This window comes from Schistocerca serialis, chromosome 3 (genome assembly GCF_023864345.2).
Source record: "Schistocerca serialis cubense isolate TAMUIC-IGC-003099 chromosome 3, iqSchSeri2.2, whole genome shotgun sequence".
NCBI lineage: Eukaryota > Metazoa > Arthropoda > Insecta > Orthoptera > Acrididae > Schistocerca > Schistocerca serialis.
In genome coordinates, this window is record NC_064640.1 from 1,031,788,655 (window position 1) to 1,031,797,690 (window position 9,036).

At 43.6% G+C, this 9,036-nt stretch overlaps 1 non-coding gene across 1 annotated transcript; it reads right to left on the minus strand.

The window, feature by feature from the left end:
* Positions 1-7,264: 7,264 nt before the first annotated feature.
* Positions 7,265-7,339, minus strand: Trnas-cga (transfer RNA serine (anticodon CGA)). The gene has a single exon. It is a non-coding gene; the product is annotated as a tRNA-Ser (tRNA).
* Positions 7,340-9,036: the final 1,697 nt, after the last annotated feature.

The following is a 9,036-nucleotide window of genomic DNA, read 5'->3' on the forward strand; positions in this document are numbered from 1 at the left end:
AGGGTATTCATTTCATTGTAATCTCTTCATGATGTTGAGGTACTCATGTGAGCAGCAAAATCCCCAGATCTGTCCCTAATAGTACACATGTGGGACCATCTCGGATGTCAGCTTGGTTCCAATGCCAGTATCCAAGGTATCGAGGACCAGTTGCAACAGCTTTGAGGAAGAGTATACAACGGCTTTATGACACCCTGCCCAACGGCATTAGTGCATGAACCATTCAAGGCTGGTGGGAAGGCGTGGGGAGGGGGAGGTGGGGGGTGCAACCTTATACTGATAAGTGGGTCTGTACTGCCAAATTCTTTGTAGCTTTGACTCGATTTTGTAATCACTGAAATGACATCACATACCCTCTCAACCCCTTGAAGTTTCATTTCGTTTCCTCCTCCCCCTCTGGGTGATTCACCTTTTTTCGGGCAGTTTACACACTGTGAGACCAAAAAACGACGCATCACGAAGGAATTATCCTCGGACAGAAATCGGTAGAGGTGATGTAAACGAACGGACAAATAAATTACTACAATTTCAGGAAAATAGGATGATTTACTTAAGGGGCTCCGGAAAGGCTCAAAATCATGAAAAGTTCAATTTTTACTTTTTTGCGTTTTCTGAATCTGCAGACTATTACCTTTTAATAGATATATAATTTATTCAATTCCGAAGACTACAACTATTTTTAAATTTTTTTTGAAATGTGTTCTACATGGGCGTGACCCACTGTGGCGCTGTTAAACTGCTGTCAAATGGTGTTATTATTAACGTCCGTGTTCATCAGGTACATTTTAGTGATGTGAGATAAAGTATGTGTTGTGGCTAACCTGTGATGGTTCAATATATATCGCTGGTGTGATGGTCAATTGTTTAATGTTTATTTACTATGTCGTTATCTCGAAAATATTCGTAATTAATTCTGTTCCTTGAGTCTCTGTTTTGTTGAAGTATAATAATGAGTAAAAGTAAAGTTATTAGAAATCCTCTGAAGGCTTTTAAGAAAAGGAGAAATGTTGGAAAGCCAAAGGCATGTGTTATTACTGTAAACAATAAAGACGATAACCAAGTGAGTGAACCTAACCTCTCAAGTACACCTGCCCATAGCAGTCAAAGTGGGAAAGAAAATACTTCACAGAAGAAGCTTGGTTCAATGAGTGAAAACTATGAATGTTTTATGGGCGAATCGGATGTGAATGAAATATTTGATATGTCGGTTCTCAAAGGAATTTTTTCAAACTGTGTAAGATGTATTCATTGTAGTGAAGTTGGTCTGGAACTCTCCATAATAAAGCACAGGACTTGCTAGTGAAATACAACTGAAATGTGATAAGTGTTCATACATGACCACCTTTTGGAACAGTGTTGCAGTAACTGCAACTGAAGAAAATGGTAGCAAAATCTACGAACACAACAACGAGCGATGCTTGCTTTAGACAAGGAACGCCTTCGGGCTGCAGACAGGGCTGTAAAGAGTCTAGAAATACAAGCAAGAGTAAACAGGAGGAGGAACAAGAGGAAGCTGGAGGAGGAGTTTGCAGAGGATGAAGATAATCCATCCTATGGACCTGGAATGCACTAAAAAGTTAATCCAATCTTTGTCGCTCGATCCCCAAAACTTTTATTTTCTCATACTAATTACATGTTTTCTAAGGATCTTCCAAACATATTTGTTTCAAACTTTCAGTAAATGTTACACAGTACCTTCTGCATAATTTAACACAGCCTTTTTCCAAAAAACTGTATATTTTTGAATATATAAATAAAAAATTGCAAAAAATGTTGTGAATTTTCATTACAATTGAAAAAAAAATCATCTGTAATAACTGAACTAAAATTTTGTAAAATCCCTGTGTTAAGTTGTAGCCCATATTCCAATAAATAATCTGTAAAAAGTTCAACTTCCTACCTCAAATACTTTGTGAGGAAAGATGTAATTTATAAGCGTTATTTTAACATTGCAAGTATAGGGCGTTCCGGAGCCCCTTAAGAGAAACAGCTTTAAAAACTTAGGAAGTCAATAACGCGGTCCTTCATTTCTATCTTTATGCATGCAGTTATTCGGCTTGGTATTAATTGACAGAGTTGTCGGATGTCCTTGTGAGGAATATAGTGCCAAATTCTGTCAAATTGTCGCGTTAGATCGTCGTCTTAGAGTGTATCTGGTAACTGTGCTCTCATTCTGTTTATGACTATAGCTGAGGAAACTTACTGACTACCCCTCGTAGCGATAACTATGGCGTTCTAAGTCCATCAAATACGTACTTCAAACTGATTTTCTGCATAACTGCTTTCATTGTTTCATTTCATTGAGCTTTGTACGTTCTCTTCGTGGAAATTAACTGCCTGTTATATATAATGTTCGGCTGGTTTTTATTCCAATAGTGTCGTAATGGTATACCAAATGCCGCTGTTATGGAACGTCTATCTTCTCTAATCGCTTCATCAAATATTTTCACCAGATTCTATATCTCTTTGAACTTACACCCTCTTCGTTCGTCATTATCAACGATCTGACGTCCTGAACTGTACAACTTACCTGTTAACAATCAAATTATTCTTTCATTGCTCAGGCTCGCAAGCTTCACATGTTTGTAGCTGTGTGTATCTTGCCAGCATTCAGAAAGCAAAGAACTGTACAAAACATAGATTAGGCGCCCGTTTTATTTTCGTTCATCTCTGTAAACTTCTCTCCAGCAGATATAGAAAAATAGCATATTTTCATTGCCAAAGCAACCGTCTTTGTACACTGAGTAGTCAAAATAGCGCTCGCTTCGAAGTTTTAACAGAACCCACTTTTCAGATGATATGTTTTACTTTGGCGAAAGTGGCGGATATTGATGTATACATGCTAATGAGACAAACGTAGAAATTTCATTTATTTGCATTCATGCTGTGTACGCTGTCGTACGGTGGACGATGCTGCTTAGCCGGCCGAAGTGGCCGTGCGTTTAAAGGCGCTGCAGTCTGGAACCGCAAGACCGCTACGGTCGCAGGTTCGAATCCTGCCTCGGGCATGGATGTTTGTGATGTCCTTAGGTTAGTTAGGTTTAACTAGTTCTAAGTTCTAGGGGACTAATGACCTCAGCAGTTGAGTCCCATAGTGCTCAGAGCCATTTGAACCATTTAGCCCACTTTCAGGCGCAAACGGCCAGTGGTATATTTGAACTGTTAATATAATTTCTCTTAAGGATAACATTCCAGCTGTTATTGTATCTCTCTTATACACTGCAAGCCATTAAAACTGCGACACGAGGAAACAAAGAAAATAACACTTTTCATTTATTCATATACAGTAACGTAGGAGGAATACATGATAGAAGTTTGTAGGTTATTTGACGGAATACAGAAGGCGAAATTTAGTATACATAGCTGCCGCACTTCTGACAGTTGCAGTGGCTCCAACCCGAATCGGCATATAGTCGAATGGAGATTGGTTCCAGGCCTTGAGTCCGGAACCGCAAGACTGCTACGGTCGCAGGTTCGAATCCTGCCTCCGGCATGGATATGTGTGATGTCCTTAGGTTAGTTAGGTTGAAGTAGTTCTAAGTTCTAGGGGACTGATGACCTCAGATGTTAAGTCTCATAGTGCTCAGAGCCATTTTTTGAGATTGGATGATAGAGTAAGTACATCATCTATGCTGCTTAAACTCCATGCTACAGTACATCAATAGTACTGACTATTGAGTCGTGAAGTGTCCGCCTCTCAGCAACCCACGATCGAACGTTTTCAGTGGTTGAGAGATTTGGAGATCTTTCTGGTCAGGGCAACCCTCTGTACTGAGATAGGTCAGGACAAAAGAATGGTTCAAATGGCTCTGAGCACTATGGGACTTAAACTTCTGAGGTCATCAGTCCCCTAGAACTACTTAAACCTAACTAACCTAAAGACATCACACACATCCATGCTCGAGGCAGGATTCGAACCTGCGACCGTAGCGGTCGCGCGGTTCCAGACTGTAGCGCCTAGAACCGCTCGGCTACCCCGGCCGGCGGGTCAGGACAGTACGGCAACATGTGGTATTGCGTTATCTTGCTGAAGGATAACGGCACGGAGACATCGACGATAGGGCAGAGGCACCAGCCTTAACACATCAGAAATGTACCGTATATTGCCCAAATTACTAGATATGTGAACCAGAGATGGTCGTGTTATGTATCCAATGGATCCTCATACCATCATACCAGGTGATGGGCCCGTTGTCGGTGACGAATGCAAACCAGCAACGTTCGTTCTCCTCAGAGCCTATACCCAGTGACACGACCATTGTTATGCTGTATGCTCAATTGGGACTGGTTTGAAAATACAGTGTGGTGGCACTCCTACGACCAGTGTCGTGTTTGGGTGCACCAGTGTCAGTGTGCCTCTCTCTGCTACCGCATCGATAGAAGCCACAATAGTCACCGTGCTGACATTCTGTGCTGTTCCAGAAGTCATCACACTGTCAGTGCAAATGCTCGTCTCGATGCAAATGACCCCTGTGGTATCATGTATCGATACCACATTGCAGGCGTCAACATAGGTAACGGAATAGCAAGTTTCCATTAGACACCGATAGTGGTTGTGCAGGATTCGACGGACCCAATGGAGCTCACCCCCTGAGTCACGCCTCCAGCAACTCTGTACAGGAGTGCCCTCAGCTGCCACTGGCAGCGACTCACCTACTTGTGCGAGGAGCCACTTCGCCACGGGACACTAGACGGGAGCCACCTAGTCACTGCTCTGCCTCTGTTGCTGTTGTAATAGCTGCAGTCTGTTCCTTGCTGCAATATTTGTTTGAGTTTTCGTTTGCTTGGAGAAGTAAAAGTTAAGTAAATCTTCTGTTTGTCGCGTTATATTGTTTGCTAATCATTTCTCCTCCTGTCCAGCTTTCCTACGGCGACAGCTGCCTTACCACTCTGTAGTCTACCTCTCCTTACCACTGTGTATGAGGCTGACAACTACCCCATTTCCTCACTCAAGGTATGTGACATCTCTGTACAATCCTGTATGGTAAAGTGAGCAATATGTTTGTCCTCTCAGGCGATACTCAGGTGGGGCTGTAGAGATTCTTGGCAGTGTGTAATATGGCTATTTGCATGACAGTCATGAGATCCTGACCAGTGCGGCAGCAATATCACAGAACGAGAAATAAGTTGAGGTAGGACAAGTTACTCTCTCACCCATATTCCACATAAGGAAAATCATTAAAGATTTTATCACAACCTGACACACCTTGACAGAAACTCTAGAAAGTTAACAGACTGAGCAGATGTTGATGGAGCCTGGTAGGGCGCTAAAAACATGAGATATTTTTATGGTTCTTAGCTCGTAGAAATGGCATATTGGAAGTTGAAAGCGAGCCTATCCCTCAGTAAATCTTGCCGGACAGGCCCACAGCCATATAGGGCAGACAGGGCAGCCCCTCCTTGAGACAGGTCTCCAGCAGAACAATGCCAAGCTACCTGCAGCAGCGCCAGCAGAAGGCTGGGTTGGGGGGGGGGGGGACAGACTGAAGGAATGTGTCTACACATTGGAGTCGTAAAGCAGGCATTATGCGCAGAGCCACATGTAATAAAATTCACAAGTTTTCGTGTTCGCCGATACCGCAAATAGACCAGTGAACCACTTCCATCGGCAGTCTCAGTTGTGTAAGAAAATCCGGCGTCTGAGAAACTTTTGCACCTCATAGCTAGGACTAACAAGCTCCAAGGCACAGGCAATTTAGATAAAGATATTTAAGATTGTAACTGTTCAGTTGTTGGCGTGGGAAGTGACACGACTTCGAAGAAAATCATCTACCCCTCCATGAAAACTTAAAAAAGCCAGTAATTGGCGGGTTTCTTTTTTTCCAGAGACGCAAGTTTCTTAACTCTTGCTCTGGTACGACATGGTTTGTGCTGTCATGTGAGAGGGGAGATTTAGCACCTCTAGAGCCCTGTGATTGGCTCAAGATGGCGTGGAGGTGGTGTCATTCATGCACTTTGTGGGAAAACAGATTTTTTTTTGGAGGTCGAAGCACTCGGGTGCTGGACGTTGGTCTGGTAAGAGCACTTCTGGTTGAAGTTGGTGCTTGGGACCTGTCCTAAGACTAACTTCACTTGTGACTAGTTTAGACTGGGGAGCCTGTGGTGAAGTTATTACTGTACCGACAGTGTGACTTCAAACGTCTCGGACTACTCGTTTGCCAAGGGCACACTAATTCGGTTTTAGTTTACCATTCTTGACGTTTGGTATCCTTGTGTGCTCTGTCATATAAGTGAGCTAAATTGGTCCTTGGTACGACCAGCGAACAGGTGCGTCACACACTGAAATCTACCATGATTTCACGGCTCTGGTAGAGGGTAAATTGCGATCCGTCTGCCTAATCGATAGACCGTCATATCTTTGCATTTATTTCGTGGCCGTGATCGATTCACAGGTACTCCTGTACTTCCACGTACAATGGCTACAGTGAGCCAACCATTACCATGCGAAAATGTATCGTTAATGTCAATACTAAAATTAAGTCTACAACCACAGAAAACACAAGGTCCGTCGACAAGTGCAGTAGCAGCAACACACTTAACTGGTATGCGGTTCTTCTTGTCTCCAGCTGTTGTAGCGAATTCGATGTTCTCGATGGTTTTATAGACTGTCTGTTTAGAGCGGCGACGAATTCTTCTGTAAGGCATCCTTACGTCTCTCCTCTGCCGCAGACATCTCGTCAGCTGCAAGTTACATCGCCAATGCAGCAAACAGGGTAACATACTGCTGATCCAGCATTGTCAGGGCGTACAGATCTTAATCGCCACTTGCTCTCAGCAGCACCTATATAGAGAAACTTCTGTAGATTTGATTTATCAAGGTCTGCTCAGTGTCAGATCAATTCAGATTGCGTTATCTAAATTTTTAGGGCCAGAGTACTTGACTCACTTCTGCCAACCAGGATTCTTGTCCATTGAACTCTTACAACAACTGTTAGTTGAAACTTCCTGGCAGATTAAAACTGTGTGCCCGACCGAGACTCGAACTCGGGACCTTTGCCTTTCGCGGGTAACTGCTCTACCAACTGAGCTACCGAAGCACGACTCACGCCCGGTACTCACAGTTTTACTTCTGCCAGTACCTCGTCTCCTACCTTCCAAACTTTACAGAAGCTCTCCTGCGAACCTTGCAGAACTAGCACTCCTGAAAGAAAGGATATTGCGGAGACATGGCTTAGCCACAGCCTGGGGGATGTTTCCAGAATGAGATTTTCACTCTGCAGCGGAGTGTGCGCTGATATGAAACTTCCTGGCAGATTAAAACTGTGTGCCCGACCGAGACTCGAACTCGGGACCTTTGCCTTTCGCGGGCAACTGCTCTACCAACTGAGCTACCGAAGCACGACTCACGCCCGGTACTCACAGTTTTACTTCTGCCAGTACCTCGTCTCCAACCTTCCAAACTTTACAGAAGCTCTCCTGCGAACCTTGCAGAACTAGCACTCCTGAAAGAAAGGATATTGCGGAGACATGGCTTAGCCACAGCCTGGGGGATGTTTCCAGAATGAGATTTTCACTCTGCAGCGGAGTGTGCGCTGATATGAAACTTCCTGGCAAGTGCTCGCGAAAGGCAAAGGTCCCGAGTTCGAGTCTCGGTCGGGCACACAGTTTTAATCTGCCAGGAAGTTTCATATCAGCGCACACTCCGCTGCAGAGTGAAAATCTCATTCTGGAAACTGTTAGTTGTTTACGGTATTCAATCATAACTTGTTTAGCATAATTTATGTCTGTTTTTTCTTTTGAAAAATAAATGTTGCTAGAACTCTAGTAAATTTTGCTTCATTCTCAATCATTTATATAACAGCCCCATAGGGTTAACTTTCAAAGTCTCAATAGGCTACAATACTGCCACTCCTGGATCCTGCCTCATGCTGGTAGACGTTTCTCCTTCTTCTATGGGGCATAAACAACCAACATTCGAATGCGATACTGCGCAAAAAGAATTTAAGGATCTAGTTGAAAACGAAAGAGCAAAAAATTACAACCATCGACAGACTGGATTCATTGTTAAGCACATCACAAAGAGCTTTGTGCTAAATTTACAGGCATGCAACATTTTGTGGACTGGCAAGACAGCCAATCCACTAGGACGGGAGGCCGAAGGGCACGCGTTTAAACTCACGCAGGATGGCGTGAGGTCTGGAACAGGTCAGGGATATGAGACTAGCAAAAATAGTACGTATCTGTTGGAATACTTAACTTTAATCCATAATTGGTGAACATCGGTCTGACGGGACATGCATCACAAGATAAATAGCAAATGATAATGGCGCCTTGCTAGGTAGCAAATGACGTAGCTGAAAGCTATGCTAACTATCGTCTCGGCAAATGAGAGCGTAATTTGTCAGTGAACCATCGCTAGCAAAGTCAGCTGTACAACTGGGGCGAGTGCTAGGAAGTCTCTCTAGACCTGCCGTGTGGCGGCGCTCGGTCTACAATCACTGACAGTGGCGACAGGCGGGTCCGACGTATACTACCGGACCGCGGCCGATTTAAAGGCTACCACCTAGCAAGTGTGGTGTCTGGCGGTGACACCACACAACACGTGAAGAAATTTTTTATACAAATAGTAAAATTTCTTTAATTGCATGATTTGAAGAACTCATTGTGGATTCGAAAGAATTACAAGGATAGTTTCCTAAGCATTTTGAGGACACTCTGTCTTAAATCGGTTTTCGAGACCAAATGCTGCTTTAGTTACAGACGTCCCTGTGCATGTACAGATTCAACTGATTGACCTGCAACGTAATCCCCATTTTAATGACAAATCCTTTAACGTTAAAACTGTCCAGGGCATCTACGTTGCTTTCCTCAGGTACAGATTTCACGTCTCCATAAGTAGTGCGACAAAGTATGTATCACCCCTCTCTCATTGTTGCCAAATTTATTCCAGATGGCGAATCCAAGATGGCGGCGATAGATATGGCAACGTCGCAATGCATTCATGGCACGAACTTCAAATTTTGGTGGAAAGATAGGTCAATTGGGCTACCTCCACTAACATAACCCCTCCCCCAGAAAATAGCGAGAAGTTAAAAT